Below are 26,938 nucleotides of genomic sequence, written 5' to 3'. Positions count from 1 at the left end.
GGCAGTGCAGAAGTCGATGTGGTGAGAGATTCATTCAACCATAGTGTTGTTAAATATGAACATTAAATGGTTTTATTGTTTTGTTAAAGGAAAGGAAAAACCTAAAAGTAGTGCTGTAACACATAGCCTACGCTGTAATATGTTAAATGTATATTGAGGAACCATAATCACTACTACTGGATAATTGATAGGTACAGTAGTGAACTGAAGGGTTGTCCCAACTTGGTCAAATCATTATAATACTACTACTAATAATAGTTAAAGCAGTGTTCCTTATCAGTCCAGTATGTGTGCAGGTATATGTGCTACAACCAGCCTTTCTTGGTATTGCTGGTTGTAGTACATATACCGGCATACATACTGGACAGTAGGTGGCAATGGTACTGTACACTGACTGTATATGGGGTGCAACAAACTTACCTGAGACTCCCTGTCTCTGCCAGTCTGCCCCTGCATATCTGTCCCCAGTTCTGCTGTCTGTGTGCAGTCTGCCCTAGCAGGGGCTAAAATCTGATATCAACTTTGGAGGGGACAATTACATGACATTTTCTCAAGAGCAATTCCTGAATAAACACCAAAAGTAGTGCTGTAACACATAGCCTACGCTGTAATATGTTAAATGTATATTGAGGAACCATAATCACTACTACTGGATAATTGATAGGTACAGTAGTGAACTGAAGGGTTGTCCCAACTTGGTCAAATCATTATAATACTACTACTAATAATAGTTAAAAGCAGTGCTCCTTATCAGTCCAGTATGTGTGCAGGTATATGTGCTTACACCCAGCCTTTCTTGGTATTGCTGGTTGTAGTACATATACCTGCATACATACTGGACAGTAGGTGGCAATGGTACTGTATATGGGGCGCAACAAACTTACCTGAGACTCCCTGTCCCTGCATATCTGTCCCCAGTTCTGCTGTCTGTGTGCCATCTGCCCTAGCAGGGGCTAAAATCTGATATCAACTTTGGAGGGGACAATTACATGACATTTTCTCAAGAGCAATTCCTGAATAAACACCAAAAGTAGTGCTGTAACACATAGCCTACGCTGTAATATGTTAAATGTATATTGAGGAACCATAATCACTACTACTGGATAATTGATAGGTACAGTAGTGAACTGAAGGGTTGTCCCAACTTGGTCAAATCATTATAATACTACTACTAATAATAGTTAAAAGCAGTGCTCCTTATCAGTCCAGTATGTGTGCAGGTATATGTGCTTACACCCAGCCTTTCTTGGTATTGCTGGTTGTAGTACATATACCTGCATACATACTGGACAGTAGGTGGCAATGGTACTGTATATGGGGCGCAACAAACTTACCTGAGACTCCCTGTCCCTGCATATCTGTCCCCAGTTCTGCTGTCTGTGTGCCATCTGCCCTAGCAGGGGCTAAAATCTGATATCAACTTTGGAGGGGACAATTACATGACATTTTCTCAAGAGCAATTCCTGAAAAAACACCAAAAGTAGTGCTGTAACACACAGCCTACGCTGTAATATGTTAAATGTATATTGAGGAACCATAATCACTACTACTGGATAATTGATAGGTACAGTAGTGAACTGAAGGGTTGTCCCAACTTGTTCAAATCATTATAATACTAATACTAATAATAGTTATAGCAGTGTTCCTTATCAGTCCAGTATGTATGCAGGTATATGTACTTACAACCAGCCTTTCATCATTTATTTCAACGTGTTACAACGTGAAATCGCCTCTATTCCATTCAAACCGTAGAGGACCAAACTACATCTCCCATAATGCAACGCCAGCACAGGTGGCCAGCAAAGCTAATCGTCTACATCCAGAAAGGCTTTCTAGCTAGCAACAGCAGCACTTTTAGCACTCTGTAAACTATATTAATAACAACAATAAAACTCTGAAAGTTACATGTTTCAATAGTCTCACACTCCCTTATAACATACAGCATTAATTATTGTTATGGACTTCTACAAAGGAGTAATTTGCAACACATACCCTTCTCTATGTGTTTTCTCGGACTGAGGAGAACTGGAGCTACACCATGGTGTTAGTCGGTGACACGAGCGCCCAGATGAAATCAACCAATAAGAATGCTTGAATGATGAGATCCAACCAATAAGAATGCTTGAACATTAAATACACATTTATTTCGAGGCAGGTGGAAACATAACCAACCTTGTTAACAGACGATAGCAAAAGTTCAATTTTTGACAACTCCACATAAATTGAATAGGTACTAGCTAGCTAGCTTGATAGTTAATGTTTGCGCGCCAGCTCTGCAAATTCAGCAAGAGTGTGTGAACGCTTCCAACGTTAACCTCAAGTCAATTAGTTTAATTAGTTAGCTAAACTAATGACCTACAGTGGATCAAACCATTGAGGCAAAGGGCGGGGGCGCAGTCTTTTGAAACTTAAAAACGCGCTATTAGTGTCTATAATCAGCTTAAGTGCTTTCATTGCGTTCATTCATATTATTGAAATTACATATATGTTTACAGTGATATATTGGGGGGGGGGGGGGGGGGAATCATATTTTTCCCAGGATAGGGGGATCGTGTCCCCCCTGGGATTTCTGCCTATGCACGTGATATCTCCTCACTCACGTGGTTGATTGAAGGACGAACTGATTTGTGTTGATGGCAAAGATGAAGAAGGAGGGATGACTAGAAACGATTCAGTTGACCTGTTTATGTGTGGATTAATTGTCGGAGTAGAGGAATTTGTGTAATTCAGGTAAAAAAATAACGTAATGTTTATGTCACAGGACAAATTAGCTAGCAAGTTAACTAGCTAAATTGCCATACAAGTCTAGCTACCATCGCGTTTTTGTCCATTTGGGATCCTGTGTATGCGGTAGATTTTTTGCCGTGTTTTCGTCCACTTGGGGAATGGGAGATACGGGTCCAGATTTTTTGTTGTTGTTGTTTCCAGTGATGTGTGTCCTCCGAAGTTGGTGTAACTGCTCCAGTGTTTGGTTTAGGGTTAGGGGGGTTAGGGGTTAGGGTTAAGGGTTAGGTTTCTAGTTTTGAGTCTGTTGATCTAGGGTTACGGGGGTTAGGGTTTGAATATAATTGTGTTTTGTTTCAACTGGTTAGGGTTAGGTTTCTAGTTTTGAGTCTGTTGATCCAGGGTTAGGGTTACGAGGGTTGGGGTTAGGTTTTGAATATAATTGTGTTTCGTTTCAACTGGTTAGTTGTAAGGTGCACAGGCCTATCTCCTGTTTATCCCTCCTGTTTCTGATCTAATATAATAGGTGTAGTACTTAAAAAGGCCCGTAGATGTCCTCCTAGGATCATAAATTAAACTGAGGTAAGTTCCAAGTTCCCTCTTTTTCTGGGTGGCAGTGCAGAAGTCGATGTGGTGAGAGATTCATTCAACCATAGTGTTGTTAAATATGAACATTAAATGGTTTTATTGTTTTGTTAAAGGAAAGGAAAAACCTAAAAGTAGTGCTGTAACACATAGCCTACGCTGTAATATGTTAAATGTATATTGAGGAACCATAATCACTACTACTGGATAATTGATAGGTACAGTAGTGAACTGAAGGGTTGTCCCAACTTGGTCAAATCATTATAATACTACTACTAATAATAGTTAAAGCAGTGTTCCTTATCAGTCCAGTATGTGTGCAGGTATATGTGCTACAACCAGCCTTTCTTGGTATTGCTGGTTGTAGTACATATACCGGCATACATACTGGACAGTAGGTGGCAATGGTACTGTACACTGACTGTATATGGGGTGCAACAAACTTACCTGAGACTCCCTGTCTCTGCCAGTCTGCCCCTGCATATCTGTCCCCAGTTCTGCTGTCTGTGTGCCATCTGCCCTAGCAGGGGCTAAAATCTGATATCAACTTAGAAGGGACAATTACATGACATTTTCTCAAGAGCAATTCCTGAAAAAACACCAAAGTAGTGCTGTAACACATAGCCTACGCTGTAATATGTTAAATGTATATTGAGGAACCATAATCACTACTACTGGATAATTGATAGGTACAGTAGTGAACTGAAGGGTTGTCCCAACTTGTTCAAATCATTATAATACTACTACTAATAATAGTTAAAAGCAGTGCTCCTTATCAGTCCAGTATGTGTGCAGGTATATGTGCTTACACCCAGCCTTTCTTGGTATTGCTGGTTGTAGTACATATACCTGCATACATACTGGACAGTAGGTGGCAATGGTACTGTATATGGGGTGCAACAAACTTACCTGAGACTCCCTGTCTCTGCCAATCTGTCCCTGCATATCTGTCCCCAGTTCTGCTGTCTGTGTGCCATCTGCTGTCTGTGTGCCATTAGCAGGGGCTAAAATCTGATATCAACTTAGAAGGGACAATTACATGACATTTTCTCAAGAGCAATTCCTGAAAAAACACCAAAAGTAGTGCTGTAACACATAGCCTACGCTGTAATATGTTAAATGTCTATTGAGGAACCATAATCACTACTACTGGATAATTGATAGGTACAGTAGTGAACTGAAGGGTTGTCCCAACTTGTTCAAATCATTATAATACTACTACTAATAATAGTTAAAAGCAGTGCTCCTTATCAGTCCAGTATGTGTGCAGGTAGTTGTGCTTACACCCAGCCTTTCTTGGTATTGCTGGTTGTAGTACATATACCTGCATACATACTGGACAGTATGTGGCAATGGTACTGTACACTGACTGTATCTGGGGTGCAACAAACTTACCTGGGACTCCCTGTCTCTGCCAGCCCCTGCATATCTGTCCCCAGTTCTGCTGTCTGTGTGCCATCTGCCCTAGCAGGGGCTAAAATCTGTTATCAACTTTGGGAGGGGACAATTACATGACATTTTCTCAAGAGCAATTCCTGAAAAAACACCAAAAGTAGTGCTGTAACACATAGCCTACGCTGTAATATGTTAAATGTATATTGAGGAACCATAATCACTACTACTGGATAATTGATAGGTACAGTAGTTAACTGAAGGGTTGTTCAAATCATTATAATACTACTACTAATAATAGTTATAGCAGTGTTCCTTATCAGTCCAGTATGTATGCAGGTATATGTACTTACAACCAGCCTTTCATCATTTATTTCAACGTGTTACAACGTGAAATCGCCTCTATTCCATTCAAACCGTAGAGGACCAAACTACATCTCCCATAATGCAACGCCAGCACAGGTGGCCAGCAAAGCTAATCGTCTACATCCAGAAAGGCTTTCTAGCTAGCAACAGCAGCACTTTTAGCACTCTGTAAACTATATTAATAACAACAATAAAACTCTGAAAGTTACATGTTTCAATAGTCTCACACTCCCTTATAACATACAGCATTAATTATTGTTATGGACTTCTACAAAGGAGTAATTTGCAACACATACCCTTCTCTATGTGTTTTCTCGGACTGAGGAGAACTGGAGCTACACCATGGTGTTAGTCGGTGACACGAGCGCCCAGATGAAATCAACCAATAAGAATGCTTGAATGATGAGATCCAACCAATAAGAATGCTTGAACATTAAATACACATTTCTTTCGAGGCAGGTGGAAACATAACCAACCTTGTTAACAGACGATAGCAAAAGTTCAATTTTTGACAACTCCACATAAATTGAATAGGTACTAGCTAGCTAGCTTGATAGTTAATGTTTGCGCGCCAGCTCTGCAAATTCAGCAAGAGTGTGTGAACGCTTCCAACGTTAACCTCAAGTCAATTAGTTTAATTAGTTAGCTAAACTAATGACCTACAGTGGATCAAACCATTGAGGCAAAGGGCGGGGGTCGCAGTCTTTTGAAACTTAAAAACGCGCTATTAGTGTCTATAATCAGCTTAAGTGCTTTCATTGCGTTCATTCATATTATTGAAATTACATAGATATGTTTACAGTGATATATTGGGGGGGGGGGGGGGGGAATCATATTTTTCCCAGGATAGGGGGATCGTGTCCCCCCTGGGATTTCTGCCTATGCACGTGATATCTCCTCACTCACGTGGTTGATTGAAGGACGAACTGATTTGTGTTGATGGCAAAGATGAAGAAGGAGGGATGACTAGAAACGATTCAGTTGACCTGTTTATGTGTGGATTAATTGTCGGAGTAGAGGAATTTGTGTAATTCAGGTAAAAAAATAACGTAATGTTTATGTCACAGGACAAATTAGCTAGCAAGTTAACTAGCTAAATTGCCATACAAGTCTAGCTACCATCGCGTTTTTGTCCATTTGGGATCCTGTGTATGCGGTAGATTTTTTGCCGTGTTTTCGTCCACTTGGGGAATGGGAGATACGGGTCCAGATTTTTTGTTGTTGTTGTTTCCAGTGATGTGTGTCCTCCGAAGTTGGTGTAACTGCTCCAGTGTTTGGTTAGGGGGGTTAGGGGTTAGGGTTAAGGGTTAGGTTTCTAGTTTTGAGTCTGTTGATCTAGGGTTACGGGGGTTAGGGTTTGAATATAATTGTGTTTTGTTTCAACTGGTTAGGGTTAGGTTTCTAGTTTTGAGTCTGTTGATCCAGGGTTAGGGTTACGAGGGTTGGGGTTAGGTTTTGAATATAATTGTGTTTCGTTTCAACTGGTTAGTTGTAAGGTGCACAGGCCTATCTCCTGTTTATCCCTCCTGTTTCTGATCTAATATAATAGGTGTAGCACTTAAAAAGGCCCGTAGATGTCCTCCTAGGATCATAAATTAAACTGAGGTAAGTTCCAAGTTCCCTCTTTTTCTGGGTGGCAGTGCAGAAGTCGATGTGGTGAGAGATTCATTCAACCATAGTGTTGTTAAATATGAACATTAAATGGTTTTATTGTTTTGTTAAAGGAAAGGAAAAACCTAAAAGTAGTGCTGTAACACATAGCCTACGCTGTAATATGTTAAATGTATATTGAGGAACCATAATCACTACTACTGGATAATTGATAGGTACAGTAGTGAACTGAAGGGTTGTCCCAACTTGGTCAAATCATTATAATACTACTACTAATAATAGTTATAGCAGTGTTCCTTATCAGTCCAGTATGTATGCAGGTATATGTGCTACAACCAGCCTTTCTTGGTATTGCTGGTTGTAGTACATATACCGGCATACATACTGGACAGTAGGTGGCAATGGAACTGTACACTGACTGTATATGGGGTGCAACAAACTTACCTGAGACTCCCTGTCTCTGCCAGTCTGCCCCTGCATATCTGTCCCCAGTTCTGCTGTCTGTGTGCCATCTGCCCTAGCAGGGGCTAAAATCTGATATCAACTTAGAAGGGACAATTACATGACATTTTCTCAAGAGCAATTCCTGAAAAAACACCAAAAGTAGTGCTGTAACACATAGCCTACGCTGTAATATGTTAAATGTCTATTGAGGAACCATAATCACTACTACTGGATAATTGATAGGTACAGTAGTGAACTGAAGGGTTGTCCCAACTTGTTCAAATCATTATAATACTACTACTAATAATAGTTAAAAGCAGTGCTCCTTATCAGTCCAGTATGTGTGCAGGTATATGTGCTTACACCCAGCCTTTCTTGGTATTGCTGGTTGTAGTACATATACCTGCATACATACTGGACAGTAGGTGGCAATGGTACTGTACACTGACTGTATATGGGGTGCAACAAACTTACCTGAGACTCCCTGTCCCTGCATATCTGTCCCCAGTTCTGCTGTCTGTGTGCCATCTGCCCTAGCAGGGGCTAAAATCTGTTATCAACTTTGGGAGGGGACAATTACATGACATTTTCTCAAGAGCAATTCCTGAAAAAACACCAAAAGTAGTGCTGTAACACATAGCCTACGCTGTAATATGTTAAATGTATATTGAGGAACCATAATCACTACTACTGGATAATTGATAGGTACAGTAGTTAACTGAAGGGTTGTTCAAATCATTATAATACTACTACTAATAATAGTTATAGCAGTGTTCCTTATCAGTCCAGTATGTATGCAGGTATATGTACTTACAACCAGCCTTTCATCATTTATTTCAACGTGTTACAACGTGAAATCGCCTCTATTCCATTCAAACCGTAGAGGACCAAACTACATCTCCCATAATGCAACGCCAGCACAGCTAATCGTCTACATCCAGAAAGGCTTTCTAGCTAGCAACAGCAGCACTTTTAGCACTCTGTAAACTATATTAATAACAACAATAAAACTCTGAAAGTTACATGTTTCAATAGTCTCACACTCCCTTATAACATACAGCATTAATTATTGTTATGGACTTCTACAAAGGAGTAATTTGCAACACATACCCTTCTCTATGTGTTTTCTCGGACTGAGGAGAACTGGAGCTATACCATGGTGTTAGTCGGTGACACGAGCGCCCAGATGAAATCAACCAATAAGAATGCTTGAACATTAAATACACATTTCTTTCGAGGCAGGTGGAAACATAACCAACCTTGTTAACAGACGATAGCAAAAGTTAAATTTTTGACAACTCCACATAAATTGAATAGGTACTAGCTAGCTAGCTTGATAGTTAATGTTTGCGCGCCAGCTCTGCAAATTCAGCAAGAGTGTGTGAACGCTTCCAACGTTAACCTCAAGTCAATTAGTTTAATTAGTTAGCTAAACTAATGACCTACAGTGGATCAAACCATTGAGGCAAAGGGCGGGGGCGCAGTCTTTTGAAACTTAAAAACGCGCTATTAGTGTCTATAATCAGCTTAAGTGCTTTCATTGCGTTCATTCATATTATTGAAATTACATATATGTTTACAGTGATATATTGGGGGGGGGGGGGGGGGAATCATATTTTTCCCAGGATAGGGGGATCGTGTCCCCCCTGGGATTTCTGCCTATGCACGTGATATCTCCTCACTCACGTGGTTGATTGAAGGACGAACTGATTTGTGTTGATGGCAAAGATGAAGAAGGAGGGATGACTAGAAACGATTCAGTTGACCTGTTTATGTGTGGATTAATTGTCGGAGTAGAGGAATTTGTGTAATTCAGGTAAAAAAATAACGTAATGTTTATGTCACAGGACAAATTAGCTAGCAAGTTAACTAGCTAAATTGCCATACAAGTCTAGCTACCATCGCGTTTTTGTCCATTTGGGATCCTGTGTATGCGGTAGATTTTTTGCCGTGTTTTCGTCCACTTGGGGAATGGGAGATACGGGTCCAGATTTTTTGTTGTTGTTGTTTCCAGTGATGTGTGTCCTCCGAAGTTGGTGTAACTGCTCCAGTGTTTGGTTTAGGGTTAGGGGGGTTAGGGGTTAGGGTTAAGGGTTAGGTTTCTAGTTTTGAGTCTGTTGATCTAGGGTTACGGGGGTTAGGGTTTGAATATAATTGTGTTTTGTTTCAACTGGTTAGGGTTAGGTTTCTAGTTTTGAGTCTGTTGATCCAGGGTTAGGGTTACGAGGGTTGGGGTTAGGTTTTGAATATAATTGTGTTTCGTTTCAACTGGTTAGTTGTAAGGTGCACAGGCCTATCTCCTGTTTATCCCTCCTGTTTCTGATCTAATATAATAGGTGTAGTACTTAAAAAGGCCCGTAGATGTCCTCCTAGGATCATAAATTAAACTGAGGTAAGTTCCAAGTTCCCTCTTTTTCTGGGTGGCAGTGCAGAAGTCGATGTGGTGAGAGATTCATTCAACCATAGTGTTGTTAAATATGAACATTAAATGGTTTTATTGTTTTGTTAAAGGAAAGGAAAAACCTAAAAGTAGTGCTGTAACACATAGCCTACGCTGTAATATGTTAAATGTATATTGAGGAACCATAATCACTACTACTGGATAATTGATAGGTACAGTAGTGAACTGAAGGGTTGTCCCAACTTGGTCAAATCATTATAATACTACTACTAATAATAGTTAAAGCAGTGTTCCTTATCAGTCCAGTATGTGTGCAGGTATATGTGCTACAACCAGCCTTTCTTGGTATTGCTGGTTGTAGTACATATACCGGCATACATACTGGACAGTAGGTGGCAATGGTACTGTACACTGACTGTATATGGGGTGCAACAAACTTACCTGAGACTCCCTGTCTCTGCCAGTCTGCCCCTGCATATCTGTCCCCAGTTCTGCTGTCTGTGTGCCATCTGCCCTAGCAGGGGCTAAAATCTGATATCAACTTAGAAGGGACAATTACATGACATTTTCTCAAGAGCAAATTCTGAAAAAACACCAAAGTAGTGCTGTAACACATAGCCTACGCTGTAATATGTTAAATGTATATTGAGGAACCATAATCACTACTACTGGATAATTGATAGGTACAGTAGTGAACTGAAGGGTTGTCCCAACTTGTTCAAATCATTATAATACTACTACTAATAATAGTTAAAAGCAGTGCTCCTTATCAGTCCAGTATGTGTGCAGGTATATGTGCTTACACCCAGCCTTTCTTGGTATTGCTGGTTGTAGTACATATACCTGCATACATACTGGACAGTAGGTGGCAATGGTACTGTATATGGGGTGCAACAAACTTACCTGAGACTCCCTGTCTCTGCCAATCTGTCCCTGCATATCTGTCCCCAGTTCTGCTGTCTGTGTGCCATCTGCTGTCTGTGTGCCATTAGCAGGGGCTAAAATCTGATATCAACTTAGAAGGGACAATTACATGACATTTTCTCAAGAGCAATTCCTGAAAAAACACCAAAAGTAGTGCTGTAACACATAGCCTACGCTGTAATATGTTAAATGTCTATTGAGGAACCATAATCACTACTACTGGATAATTGATAGGTACAGTAGTGAACTGAAGGGTTGTCCCAACTTGTTCAAATCATTATAATACTACTACTAATAATAGTTAAAAGCAGTGCTCCTTATCAGTCCAGTATGTGTGCAGGTAGTTGTGCTTACACCCAGCCTTTCTTGGTATTGCTGGTTGTAGTACATATACCTGCATACATACTGGACAGTATGTGGCAATGGTACTGTACACTGACTGTATCTGGGGTGCAACAAACTTACCTGGGACTCCCTGTCTCTGCCAGCCCCTGCATATCTGTCCCCAGTTCTGCTGTCTGTGTGCCATCTGCCCTAGCAGGGGCTAAAATCTGTTATCAACTTTGGGAGGGGACAATTACATGACATTTTCTCAAGAGCAATTCCTGAAAAAACACCAAAAGTAGTGCTGTAACACATAGCCTACGCTGTAATATGTTAAATGTATATTGAGGAACCATAATCACTACTACTGGATAATTGATAGGTACAGTAGTTAACTGAAGGGTTGTTCAAATCATTATAATACTACTACTAATAATAGTTATAGCAGTGTTCCTTATCAGTCCAGTATGTATGCAGGTATATGTACTTACAACCAGCCTTTCATCATTTATTTCAACGTGTTACAACGTGAAATCGCCTCTATTCCATTCAAACCGTAGAGGACCAAACTACATCTCCCATAATGCAACGCCAGCACAGGTGGCCAGCAAAGCTAATCGTCTACATCCAGAAAGGCTTTCTAGCTAGCAACAGCAGCACTTTTAGCACTCTGTAAACTATATTAATAACAACAATAAAACTCTGAAAGTTACATGTTTCAATAGTCTCACACTCCCTTATAACATACAGCATTAATTATTGTTATGGACTTCTACAAAGGAGTAATTTGCAACACATACCCTTCTCTATGTGTTTTCTCGGACTGAGGAGAACTGGAGCTACACCATGGTGTTAGTCGGTGACACGAGCGCCCAGATGAAATCAACCAATAAGAATGCTTGAATGATGAGATCCAACCAATAAGAATGCTTGAACATTAAATACACATTTCTTTCGAGGCAGGTGGAAACATAACCAACCTTGTTAACAGACGATAGCAAAAGTTCAATTTTTGACAACTCCACATAAATTGAATAGGTACTAGCTAGCTAGCTTGATAGTTAATGTTTGCGCGCCAGCTCTGCAAATTCAGCAAGAGTGTGTGAACGCTTCCAACGTTAACCTCAAGTCAATTAGTTTAATTAGTTAGCTAAACTAATGACCTACAGTGGATCAAACCATTGAGGCAAAGGGCGGGGGTCGCAGTCTTTTGAAACTTAAAAACGCGCTATTAGTGTCTATAATCAGCTTAAGTGCTTTCATTGCGTTCATTCATATTATTGAAATTACATAGATATGTTTACAGTGATATATTGGGGGGGGGGGGGGGGGAATCATATTTTTCCCAGGATAGGGGGATCGTGTCCCCCCTGGGATTTCTGCCTATGCACGTGATATCTCCTCACTCACGTGGTTGATTGAAGGACGAACTGATTTGTGTTGATGGCAAAGATGAAGAAGGAGGGATGACTAGAAACGATTCAGTTGACCTGTTTATGTGTGGATTAATTGTCGGAGTAGAGGAATTTGTGTAATTCAGGTAAAAAAATAACGTAATGTTTATGTCACAGGACAAATTAGCTAGCAAGTTAACTAGCTAAATTGCCATACAAGTCTAGCTACCATCGCGTTTTTGTCCATTTGGGATCCTGTGTATGCGGTAGATTTTTTGCCGTGTTTTCGTCCACTTGGGGAATGGGAGATACGGGTCCAGATTTTTTGTTGTTGTTGTTTCCAGTGATGTGTGTCCTCCGAAGTTGGTGTAACTGCTCCAGTGTTTGGTTAGGGGGGTTAGGGGTTAGGGTTAAGGGTTAGGTTTCTAGTTTTGAGTCTGTTGATCTAGGGTTACGGGGGTTAGGGTTTGAATATAATTGTGTTTTGTTTCAACTGGTTAGGGTTAGGTTTCTAGTTTTGAGTCTGTTGATCCAGGGTTAGGGTTACGAGGGTTGGGGTTAGGTTTTGAATATAATTGTGTTTCGTTTCAACTGGTTAGTTGTAAGGTGCACAGGCCTATCTCCTGTTTATCCCTCCTGTTTCTGATCTAATATAATAGGTGTAGCACTTAAAAAGGCCCGTAGATGTCCTCCTAGGATCATAAATTAAACTGAGGTAAGTTCCAAGTTCCCTCTTTTTCTGGGTGGCAGTGCAGAAGTCGATGTGGTGAGAGATTCATTCAACCATAGTGTTGTTAAATATGAACATTAAATGGTTTTATTGTTTTGTTAAAGGAAAGGAAAAACCTAAAAGTAGTGCTGTAACACATAGCCTACGCTGTAATATGTTAAATGTATATTGAGGAACCATAATCACTACTACTGGATAATTGATAGGTACAGTAGTGAACTGAAGGGTTGTCCCAACTTGGTCAAATCATTATAATACTACTACTAATAATAGTTATAGCAGTGTTCCTTATCAGTCCAGTATGTATGCAGGTATATGTGCTACAACCAGCCTTTCTTGGTATTGCTGGTTGTAGTACATATACCGGCATACATACTGGACAGTAGGTGGCAATGGAACTGTACACTGACTGTATATGGGGTGCAACAAACTTACCTGAGACTCCCTGTCTCTGCCAGTCTGCCCCTGCATATCTGTCCCCAGTTCTGCTGTCTGTGTGCCATCTGCCCTAGCAGGGGCTAAAATCTGATATCAACTTAGAAGGGACAATTACATGACATTTTCTCAAGAGCAATTCCTGAAAAAACACCAAAAGTAGTGCTGTAACACATAGCCTACGCTGTAATATGTTAAATGTCTATTGAGGAACCATAATCACTACTACTGGATAATTGATAGGTACAGTAGTGAACTGAAGGGTTGTCCCAACTTGTTCAAATCATTATAATACTACTACTAATAATAGTTAAAAGCAGTGCTCCTTATCAGTCCAGTATGTGTGCAGGTATATGTGCTTACACCCAGCCTTTCTTGGTATTGCTGGTTGTAGTACATATACCTGCATACATACTGGACAGTAGGTGGCAATGGTACTGTACACTGACTGTATATGGGGTGCAACAAACTTACCTGAGACTCCCTGTCCCTGCATATCTGTCCCCAGTTCTGCTGTCTGTGTGCCATCTGCCCTAGCAGGGGCTAAAATCTGTTATCAACTTTGGGAGGGGACAATTACATGACATTTTCTCAAGAGCAATTCCTGAAAAAACACCAAAAGTAGTGCTGTAACACATAGCCTACGCTGTAATATGTTAAATGTATATTGAGGAACCATAATCACTACTACTGGATAATTGATAGGTACAGTAGTTAACTGAAGGGTTGTTCAAATCATTATAATACTACTACTAATAATAGTTATAGCAGTGTTCCTTATCAGTCCAGTATGTATGCAGGTATATGTACTTACAACCAGCCTTTCATCATTTATTTCAACGTGTTACAACGTGAAATCGCCTCTATTCCATTCAAACCGTAGAGGACCAAACTACATCTCCCATAATGCAACGCCAGCACAGCTAATCGTCTACATCCAGAAAGGCTTTCTAGCTAGCAACAGCAGCACTTTTAGCACTCTGTAAACTATATTAATAACAACAATAAAACTCTGAAAGTTACATGTTTCAATAGTCTCACACTCCCTTATAACATACAGCATTAATTATTGTTATGGACTTCTACAAAGGAGTAATTTGCAACACATACCCTTCTCTATGTGTTTTCTCGGACTGAGGAGAACTGGAGCTATACCATGGTGTTAGTCGGTGACACGAGCGCCCAGATGAAATCAACCAATAAGAATGCTTGAACATTAAATACACATTTCTTTCGAGGCAGGTGGAAACATAACCAACCTTGTTAACAGACGATAGCAAAAGTTAAATTTTTGACAACTCCACATAAATTGAATAGGTACTAGCTAGCTAGCTTGATAGTTAATGTTTGCGCGCCAGCTCTGCAAATTCAGCAAGAGTGTGTGAACGCTTCCAACGTTAACCTCAAGTCAATTAGTTTAATTAGTTAGCTAAACTAATGACCTACAGTGGATCAAACCATTGAGGCAAAGGGCGGGGGTCGCAGTCTTTTGAAACTTAAAAACGCGCTATTAGTGTCTATAATCAGCTTAAGTGCTTTCATTGCGTTCATTCATATTATTGAAATTACATAGATATGTTTACAGTGATATATTGGGGGGGGGGGGGGGGAATCATATTTTTCCCAGGATAGGGGGATCGTGTCCCCCCTGGGATTTCTGCCTATGCACGTGATATCTCCTCACTCACGTGGTTGATTGAAGGACGAACTGATTTGTGTTGATGGCAAAGATGAAGAAGGAGGGATGACTAGAAACGATTCAGTTGACCTGTTTATGTGTGGATTAATTGTCGGAGTAGAGGAATTTGTGTAATTCAGGTAAAAAAATAACGCAATGTTTATATCACAGGACAAATTAGCTAGCAAGTTAACTAGCTAAATTGCCATACAAGTCTAGCTACCATCGTGTTTTTGTCCATTTGGGATCCTGTGTATGCGGTAGATTTTTTGCCGTGTTTTCGTCCACTTGGGGAATGGGAGATACGGGTCCCGATTTTTTGTTGTTGTTGTTTCCAGTGATGTGTGTCCTCCGAAGTTGGTGTAACTGCTCCAGTGTTTGGGTTAGAGGTTAGGTTTAGGGTTAGGGGGGTTAGGGGTTAGGGTTAAGGGTTAGGTTTCTAGTTTTGAGTCTGTTGATCTAGGGTTACGGGTGTTAGGGTTACGGGGGTTAGGGTTTGAATATAATTGTGTTTTGTATCAACTGGTTAGGGTTAGGTTTCTAGTTTTGAGTCTGTTGATCCAGGGTTAGGGTTACGAGGGTTGGGGTTAGGTTTTGAATATAATTGTGTTTCGTTTCAACTGGTTAGTTGTAAGGTGCACAGGCCTATCTCCTGTTTATCCCTCCTGTTTCTGATCTAATATAATAGGTGTAGTACTTAAAGGCCCGTAGATGTCCTCCTAGGATCATAAATTAAACTGAGGTAAGTTCCAAGTTCCCTCTTTTTCTGGGTGGCAGTGCAGAAGTCGATGTGGTGAGAGATTCATTCAACCATAGTGTTGTTAAATATGAACATTAAATGGTTTTATTGTTTTGTTAAAGGAAAGGAAAAACCTAAAAGTAGCCTACGCTGTAATATGTTAAATAAATGTATATTGAGGAACCATAATCACTACTACTGGATAATTGATAGGTACAGTAGTTAACTGAAGGGTTGTCCCAACTTGTTCAAATCATTATAATACTACTACTAATAATAGTTAAAGCAGTGTTCCTTATCAGTCCAGTATGTATGCAGGTATATGTGCTACATACAACCAGCCTTTCTTGGTATTGCTGGTTGTTGTACATATACCTGCATACATACCGGACAGTAGGTGGCAATGGTACTGTACACTGACTGTATATGGGGTGCAACAAACTTACCTGAGACTCCCTGTCTCTACCAGTCTGTCCCCAGTTCTGCTGTCTGTGTGCCATCTGCCCTAGCAGGGGCTAAAATCTGATATCAACTTTGGAGGGGACAATTACATGACATTTTCTCAAGAGCAATTCCTGAAAAAACACCAAAAGTAGTGCTGTAACACATAGCCTACGCTGTAATATGTTAAATGTATATTGAGGAACCATAATCACTACTACTGGATAATTGATAGGTACAGTAGTGAACTGAAGGGTTGTCCCAACTTGTTCAAATCATTATAATACTACTACTAATAATAGTTAAAAGCAGTGTTCCTTATCAGTCCAGTATGTATGCAGGTATATGTGCTTTTACAACCAGCCTTTATTGGTATTGCTGGTTGTAGTACATATACCTGCATACATACTGGACAGTAGGTGGCAATGGTACTGTACACTGACTGTATATGGGGCGCAACAAACTTACCTGAGACTCCCTGTCCCTGCATATCTGTCCCCAGTTCTGCTGTCTGTGTGCCATCTGCCCTAGCAGGGGCTAAAATCTGATATCAACTTTGGAGGGGACAATTACATGACATTTTCTCAAGAGCAATTCCTGAAAAAACACCAAAAGTAGTGCTGTAACACAGCCTACGCTGTAATATGTTAAATGTATATTGAGGAACCATAATCACTACTACTGGATAATTGATAGGTACAGTAGTGAACTGAAGGGTTGTCCCAACTTGTTCAAATCATTATAATACTACTACTAATAATAGTTAAAAGCAGTGCTCCTTATCAGTCCAGTATGTGTGCAGGTATATGTGCTTACACCCAGCCTTTCTTGGTATTGCTGGTTGTAGTACATATACCTGCATACATACTGGACAGTAGGTGGCAATGGTACTGTACACTGACTGTATATGGGGTGCAACAAACTTACCTGAGACTCCCTGTCCCTGCATATCTGTCCCCAGTTCTGCTGTCTGTGTGCCATCTGCCCTAGCAGGGGCTAAAATCTGTTATCAACTTTGGGAGGGGACAATTACATGACATTTTCTCAAGAGCAATTCCTGAAAAAACACAAAGTAGTGCTGTAACACATAGCCTACGCTGTAATATGTTAAATGTATATTGAGGAACCATAATCACTACTACTGGATAATTGATAGGTACAGTAGTTAACTGAAGGGTTGTTCAAATCATTATAATACTACTACTAATAATAGTTATAGCAGTGTTCCTTATCAGTCCAGTATGTATGCAGGTATATGTACTTACAACCAGCCTTTCATCATTTATTTCAACGTGTTACAACGTGAAATCGCCTCTATTCCATTCAAACCGTAGAGGACCAAACTACATCTCCCATAATGCAACGCCAGCACAGGTGGCCAGCAAAGCTAATCGTCTACATCCAGAAAGGCTTTCTAGCTAGCAACAGCAGCACTTTTAGCACTCTGTAAACTATATTAATAACAACAATAAAACTCTGAAAGTTACATGTTTCAATAGTCTCACACTCCCTTATAACATACAGCATTAATTATTGTTATGGACTTCTACAAAGGAGTAATTTGCAACACATACCCTTCTCTATGTGTTTTCTCGGACTGAGGAGAACTGGAGCTACACCATGGTGTTAGTCGGTGACACGAGCGCCCAGATGAAATCAACCAATAAGAATGCTTGAATGATGAGATCCAACCAATAAGAATGCTTGAACATTAAATACACATTTCTTTCGAGGCAGGTGGAAACATAACCAACCTTGTTAACAGACGATAGCAAAAGTTCAATTTTTGACAACTCCACATAAATTGAATAGGTACTAGCTAGCTAGCTTGATAGTTAATGTTTGCGCGCCAGCTCTGCAAATTCAGCAAGTGTGTGTGAACGCTTCCAACGTTAACCTCAAGTCAATTAGTTTAATTAGTTAGCTAAACTAATGACCTACAGTGGATCAAACCATTGAGGCAAAGGGCGGGGGTCGCAGTCTTTTGAAACTTAAAAACGCGCTATTAGTGTCTATAATCAGCTTAAGTGCTTTCATTGCGTTCATTCATATTATTGAAATTACATAGATATGTTTACAGTGATATATTGGGGGGGGGGGGGGGAAAATCATATTTTTCCCAGGATAGGGGGATCGTGTCCCCCCTGGGATTTCTGCCTATGCACGTGATATCTCCTCACTCACGTGGTTGATTGAAGGACGAACTGATTTGTGTTGATGGCAAAGATGAAGAAGGAGGGATGACTAGAAACGATTCAGTTGACCTGTTTATGTGTGGATTAATTGTCGGAGTAGAGGAATTTGTGTAATTCAGGTAAAAAAATAACGCAATGTTTATATCACAGGACAAATTAGCTAGCAAGTTAACTAGCTAAATTGCCATACAAGTCTAGCTACCATCGCGTTTTTGTCCATTTGGGATCCTGTGTATGCGGTAGATTTTTTGCCGTGTTTTCGTCCACTTGGGGAATGGGAGATACGGGTCCAGATTTTTTGTTGTTGTTGTTTCCAGTGATGTGTGTCCTCCGAAGTTGGTGTAACTGCTCCAGTGTTTGGGTTAGAGGTTAGGTTTAGGGTTAGGGGGGTTAGGGGTTAGGGTTAAGGGTTAGGTTTCTAGTTTTGAGTCTGTTGATCTAGGGTTACGGGTGTTAGGGTTACGGGGGTTAGGGTTTGAATATAATTGTGTTTTGTTTCAACTGGTTAGGGTTAGGTTTCTAGTTTTGAGTCTGTTGATCCAGGGTTAGGGTTACGAGGGTTGGGGTTAGGTTTTGAATATAATTGTGTTTCGTTTCAACTGGTTAGTTGTAAGGTGCACAGGCCTATCTCCTGTTTATCCCTCCTGTTTCTGATCTAATATAATAGGTGTAGTACTTAAAGGCCCGTAGATGTCCTCCTAGGATCATAAATTAAACTGAGGTAAGTTCCAAGTTCCCTCTTTTTCTGGGTGGCAGTGCAGAAGTCGATGTGGTGAGAGATTCATTCAACCATAGTGTTGTTAAATATGAACATTAAATGGTTTTATTGTTTTGTTAAAGGAAAGGAAAAACCTAAAAGTAGTGCTGTAACACATAGCCTACGCTGTAATATGTTAAATGTATATTGAGGAACCATAATCACTACTACTGGATAATTGATAGGTACAGTAGTGAACTGAAGGGTTGTCCCAACTTGTTCAAATCATTATAATACTACTACTAATAATAGTTAAAAGCAGTGCTCCTTATCAGTCCAGTATGTGTGCAGGTATATGTGCTTACACCCAGCCTTTCTTGGTATTGCTGGTTGTAGTACATATACCTGCATACATACTGGACAGTAGGTGGCAATGGTACTGTATATGGGGTGCAACAAACTTACCTGAGACTCCCTGTCTCTGCCAGTCTGTCCCTGCATATCTGTCCCCAGTTCTGCTGTCTGTGTGCCATCTGCCCTAGCAGGGGCTAAAATCTGTTATCAACTTTGGAGGGGACAATTACATGACATTTTCTCAAGAGCAATTCCTGAAAAAACACCAAAAGTAGTGCTGTAACACATAGCCTACGCTGTAATATGTTAAATGTATATTGAGGAACCATAATCACTACTACTGGATAATTGATAGGTACAGTAGTGAACTGAAGGGTTGTCCCAACTTGTTCAAATCATTATAATACTACTACTAATAATAGTTAAAAGCAGTGCTCCTTATCATTTCAGTATGTATGCAGGTATATGTGCTTTTACAACCAGCCTTTCTTGGTATTGCTGGTTGTAGTACATATACCTGCATACATACTGGACAGTAGGTGGCAATGGTACTGTATATGGGGTGCAACAAACTTACCTGAGACTCCCTGTCTCTACCAGTCTGCCCCTGCATATCTGTCCCCAGTTCTGCTGTCTGTGTGCAGTCTGCCCTAGCAGGGGCTAAAATCTGATATAAACTTTGGAGGGGACAATTACATGACATTTTCTCAAGAGCAATTCCTGAAAAAACACCAAAAGTAGTGCTGTAACACATAGCCTATGCTGTAATATGTTAAATGTATATTGAGGAACCATAATCACTACTACTGGATAATTGATAGGTACAGTAGTGAACTGAAGGGTTGTCCCAACTTGTTCAAATCATTATAATACTAATAATGGTTAAAAGCAGTGTTCCTTATCAGTCCAGTATGTGTGCAGGTATATGTGCTTACACCCAGCCTTTCTTGGTATTGCTGGTTGTAGTACATATACCTGCATACATACTGGACAGTAGGTGGCAATGGTACTGTACACTGACTGTATATGGGGTGCAACAAACTTACCTGAGACTCCCTGTCTCTGCCAGTCTGTCCCTGCATATCTGTCCCCAGTTCTGCTGTCTGTGTGCCATCTGCCCTAGCAGAGGCTAAAATCTGATATCAACTTAGAAGGGACAATTACATGACATTTTCTCAAGAGCAATTCCTGAAAAAACACCAAAAGTAGTGCTGTAACACATAGCCTACGCTGTAATATGTTAAATGTATATTGAGGAACCATAATCACTACTACTGGATAATTGATAGGTACAGTAGTGAACTGAAGGGTTGTCCCAACTTGTTCAAATCATTATAATACTACTACTAATAATAGTTAAAAGCAGTGCTCCTTATCAGTCCAGTATGTGTGCAGGTATATGTGCTTACACCCAGCCTTTCTTGGTATTGCTGGTTGTAGTACATATACCTGCATACATACTGGACAGTATAGGTGGCAATGGTACTGTATATGGGGTGCAACAAACTTACCTGAGACTCCCTGTCTCTGCCAGTCTGCCCCTGCATATCTGTCCCCAGTCTGCCCTAGCAGGGGCTAAAATCTGATATCAACTTTGGAGGGGACAATTACATGACATTTTCTCAAGAGCAATTCCTGAAAAAACACCAAAAGTAGTGATGTAACACATAGCCTACGCTGTAATATGTTAAATGTATATTGAGGAACCATAATCACTACTACTGGATAATTGATAGGTACAGTAGTGAACTGAAGGGTTGTCCCAACTTGTTAAAATCATTATTATACTACTACTAATAATAGTTAAAAGCAGTGCTCCTTATCAGTCCAGTATGTGTGCAGGTATATGTGCTTACACCCAGCCTTTCTTGGTATTGCTGGTTGTAGTACATATACCTGCATACATACTGGACAGTATAGGTGGCAATGGTACTGTACACTGACTGTATATGGGGTGCAACAAACTTACCTGAGACTCCCTGTCTCTGCCAGTCTGTCCCTGCATATCTGTCCCCAGTTCTGCTGTCTGTGTGCCATCTGCCTTAGAAGGGACAATTACATGACATTTTCTCAAGAGCAATTCCTGAAAAAACACCAAAAGTAGTGCTGTAACACATAGCCTACGCTGTAATATGTTAAATGTATATTGAGGAACCATAATCACTACTACTGGATAATTGATAGGTACAGTAGTGAACTGAAGGGTTGTCCCAACTTGTTCAAATCATTATAATACTAATACTAATAATAGTTAAAAGCAGTGTTCCTTATCAGTCCAGTATGTATGCAGGTATATGTGCTTTTACAACCAGCCTTTCTTGGTATTGCTGGTTGTAGTACATATACCTGCATACATACTGGACAGTAGGTGGCAATGGTACTGTACACTGACTGTATATGGGGTGCAACAAACTTACCTGAGACTCCCTGTCTCTGCCAGTCTGTCCCTGCATATCTGTCCCCAGTTCTGCTGTCTGTGTGCCATCTGCTCTAGCAGAGGCTAAAATCTGATATCAACTTAGAAGGGACAATTACATGACATTTTCTCAAGAGCAATTCCTGAAAAAACACCAAAAGTAGTGCTGTAACACATAGCCTACGCTGTAATATGTTAAATGTATATTGAGGAACCATAATCACTACTACTGGATAATTGATAGGTACAGTAGTGAACTGAAGGGTTGTCCCAACTTGTTCAAATCATTATAATACTACTACTAATAATAGTTAAAGCAGTGTTCCTTATCAGTCCAGTATGTGTGCAGGTATATGTGCTTACAACCAGCCTTTCTTGGTATTGCTGGTTGTAGTACATATACCTGCATACATACTGGACAGTAGGTGGCAATGGTACTGTACACTGACTGTATATGGGGTGCAACAAACTTACCTGAGACTCCCTGTCTCTGCCAGTCTGTCCCTGCATATCTGTCCCCAGTTCTGCTGTCTGTGTGCCATCCGCCCTAGCAGGGGCTAAAATCGGATATCAACTTTGGAGGGGACAATTACATGACATTTTCTCAAGAGCAATTCCTGAAAAAACACCAAAAGTAGTGCTGTAACACAGCCTACGCTGTAATATGTTAAATGTATATTGAGGAACCATAATCACTACTACTGGATAATTGATAGGTACAGTAGTTAACTGAAGGGTTGTCCCAACTTGTTCAAATCATTATAATACTACTACTAATAATAGTTAAAGCAGTGTTCCTTTTCAGTCCAGTATGTGTGCAGGTATATGTGCTTACAACCAGCCTTTCTTGGTATTGCTGGTTGTAGTACATATACCTGCATACATACTGGACAGTAGGTGGCAATGGTACTGTAAACTAACGGTATATGGGGTGCAACAAACTTACCTGAGACTCCCTGTCTCTGCCAGTCTGTCCCTGCATATCTGTCCCCAGTTCTGCTGTCTGTGTGCCATCTGCCCTAGCAGGGGCTAAAATCTGATATCAACTTTGAAGGGGACAATTACATGACATTTTCTCAAGAGCAATTCCTGAAAAAACACCAAAAGTAGTGCTGTAACACATAGCCTACGCTGTAATATGTTAAATGTATATTGAGGAACCATAATCACTACTACTGGATAATTGATAGGTACAGTAGTTAACTGAAGGGTTGTCCCAACTTGTTCAAATCATTATAATACTTCTACTAATAATAGTTAAAGCAGTGTTCCTTATCAGTCCAGTATGTATGCAGGTATATGTGCTACATACAACCAGCCTTTCTTGGTATTGCTGGTTGTAGTACATATACCTGCATACATACTGGACAGTAGGTGGCAATGGTACTGTAAACTAACTGTATATGGGGTGCAACAAACTTACCTGAGACTCCCTGTCTCTGCCAGTCTGTCCCTGCATATCTGTCCCCAGTTCTGCTGTCTGTGTGCCATCTGCCCTAGCAGGGGCTAAAATCGGATATCAACTTTGGAGGGGACAATTACATGACATTTTCTCAAGAGCAATTCCTGAAAAAACACCAAAAGTAGTGCTGTAACACATAGCCTACGCTGTAATATGTTAAATGTATATTGAGGAACCATAATCACTACTACTGGATAATTGATAGGTACAGTAGTTAACTGAAGGGTTGTCCCAACTTGTTCAAATCATTATAATACTACTACTAATAATAGTTAAAGCAGTGTTCCTTTTCAGTCCAGTATGTGTGCAGGTATATGTGCTTACAACCAGCCTTTCTTGGTATTGCTGGTTGTAGTACATATACCTGCATACATACTGGACAGTAGGTGGCAATGGTACTGTAAACTAACGGTATATGGGGTGCAACAAACTTACCTGAGACTCCCTGTCTCTGCCAGTCTGTCCCTGCATATCTGTCCCCAGTTCTGCTGTCTGTGTGCCATCTGCCCTAGCAGGGGCTAAAATCTGATATCAACTTTGAAGGGGACAATTACATGACATTTTCTCAAGAGCAATTCCTGAAAAAACACCAAAAGTAGTGCTGTAACACATAGCCTACGCTGTAATATGTTAAATGTATATTGAGGAACCATAATCACTACTACTGGATAATTGATAGGTACAGTAGTTAACTGAAGGGTTGTCCCAACTTGTTCAAATCATTATAATACTACTACTAATAATAGTTAAAGCAGTGTTCCTTATCAGTCCAGTATGTATGCAGTGTGCTACATACAACCAGCCTTTCTTGGTATTGCTGGTTGTTGTACATATACCTGCATACATACTGGACAGTAGGTGGCAATGGTACTGTACACTGACTGTATATGGGGTGCAACAAACTTACCTGAGACTCCCTGTCTCTACCAGTCTGTCCCCAGTTCTGCTGTCTGTGTGCCATCTGCCCTAGCAGGGGCTAAAATCTGATATCAACTTTGAAGGGGACAATTACATTACATTTTCTCAAGAGCAATTCCTGAAAAAACACCAAAAGTAGTGCTGTAACACATAGCCTACGCTGTAATATGTTAAATGTATATTGAGGAACCATAATCACTACTACTGGATAATTGATAGGTACAGTAGTGAACTGAAGGGTTGTCCCAACTTGTTCAAATCATTATAATACTACTAATAATAATAGTTAAAAGCAGTGCTCCTTATCAGTCCAGTATGTATGCAGGTATATGTGCTTTTACAACCAGCCTTTCTTGGTATTGCGGGTTGTAGTACATATACCTGCATACATACTGGACAGTAGGTGGCAATGGTACTGTATATGGGGTGCAACAAACTTACCTGAGACTCCCTGTCTCTACCAGTCTGCCCCTGCATATCTGTCCCCATTTCTGCTGTCTGTGTGCAGTCTGCCCTAGCAGGGGCTAAAATCTGATATAAACTTTGGAGGGGACAATTACATGACATTTTCTCAAGAGCAATTCCTGAAAAAACACCAAAAGTAGTGCTGTAACACATAGCCTACGCTGTAATATGTTAAATGTATATTGAGGAACCATAATCACTACTACTGGATAATTGATAGGTACAGTAGTGAACTGAAGGGTTGTCCCAACTTGTTCAAATCATTATAATACTAATACTAATAATAGTTAAAAGCAGTGTTCCTTATCAGTCCAGTATGTATGCAGGTATATGTGCTTTTACAACCAGCCTTTCTTGGTATTGCTGGTTGTAGTACATATACCTGCATACATACTGGACAGTAGGTGGCAATGGTACTGTACACTGACTGTATATGGGGTGCAACAAACTTACCTGAGACTCCCTGTCTCTGCCAGTCTGTCCCTGCATATCTGTCCCCAGTTCTGCTGTCTGTGTGCCATCTGCTCTAGCAGAGGCTAAAATCTGATATCAACTTAGAAGGGACAATTACATGACATTTTCTCAAGAGCAATTCCTGAAAAAACACCAAAAGTAGTGCTGTAACACATAGCCTACGCTGTAATATGTTAAATGTATATTGAGGAACCATAATCACTACTACTGGATAATTGATAGGTACAGTAGTGAACTGAAGGGTTGTCCCAACTTGTTCAAATCATTATAATACTACTACTAATAATAGTTAAAGCAGTGTTCCTTATCAGTCCAGTATGTGTGCAGGTATATGTGCTTACAACCAGCCTTTCTTGGTATTGCTGGTTGTAGTACATATACCTGCATACATACTGGACAGTAGGTGGCAATGGTACTGTACACTGACTGTATATGGGGTGCAACAAACTTACCTGAGACTCCCTGTCTCTGCCAGTCTGTCCCTGCATATCTGTCCCCAGTTCTGCTGTCTGTGTGCCATCCGCCCTAGCAGGGGCTAAAATCGGATATCAACTTTGGAGGGGACAATTACATGACATTTTCTCAAGAGCAATTCCTGAAAAAACACCAAAAGTAGTGCTGTAACACAGCCTACGCTGTAATATGTTAAATGTATATTGAGGAACCATAATCACTACTACTGGATAATTGATAGGTACAGTAGTTAACTGAAGGGTTGTCCCAACTTGTTCAAATCATTATAATACTACTACTAATAATAGTTAAAGCAGTGTTCCTTTTCAGTCCAGTATGTGTGCAGGTATATGTGCTTACAACCAGCCTTTCTTGGTATTGCTGGTTGTAGTACATATACCTGCATACATACTGGACAGTAGGTGGCAATGGTACTGTAAACTAACGGTATATGGGGTGCAACAAACTTACCTGAGACTCCCTGTCTCTGCCAGTCTGTCCCTGCATATCTGTCCCCAGTTCTGCTGTCTGTGTGCCATCTGCCCTAGCAGGGGCTAAAATCTGATATCAACTTTGAAGGGGACAATTACATGACATTTTCTCAAGAGCAATTCCTGAAAAAACACCAAAAGTAGTGCTGTAACACATAGCCTACGCTGTAATATGTTAAATGTATATTGAGGAACCATAATCACTACTACTGGATAATTGATAGGTACAGTAGTTAACTGAAGGGTTGTCCCAACTTGTTCAAATCATTATAATACTTCTACTAATAATAGTTAAAGCAGTGTTCCTTATCAGTCCAGTATGTATGCAGGTATATGTGCTACATACAACCAGCCTTTCTTGGTATTGCTGGTTGTAGTACATATACCTGCATACATACTGGACAGTAGGTGGCAATGGTACTGTAAACTAACTGTATATGGGGTGCAACAAACTTACCTGAGACTCCCTGTCTCTGCCAGTCTGTCCCTGCATATCTGTCCCCAGTTCTGCTGTCTGTGTGCCATCTGCCCTAGCAGGGGCTAAAATCGGATATCAACTTTGGAGGGGACAATTACATGACATTTTCTCAAGAGCAATTCCTGAAAAAACACCAAAAGTAGTGCTGTAACACATAGCCTACGCTGTAATATGTTAAATGTATATTGAGGAACCATAATCACTACTACTGGATAATTGATAGGTACAGTAGTTAACTGAAGGGTTGTCCCAACTTGTTCAAATCATTATAATACTACTACTAATAATAGTTAAAGCAGTGTTCCTTTTCAGTCCAGTATGTGTGCAGGTATATGTGCTTACAACCA

The sequence above is a fragment of the Oncorhynchus mykiss genome, chromosome 17, assembly GCF_057628025.1.
Source record: "Oncorhynchus mykiss isolate SJ-2025 chromosome 17, ASM5762802v1, whole genome shotgun sequence".
In the NCBI taxonomy this organism is placed as follows: Eukaryota; Metazoa; Chordata; class Actinopteri; order Salmoniformes; family Salmonidae; genus Oncorhynchus; species Oncorhynchus mykiss.
The sequence above is the reverse complement of the archived record's forward strand: the minus strand, read 5'-3'. Positions refer to the sequence as shown.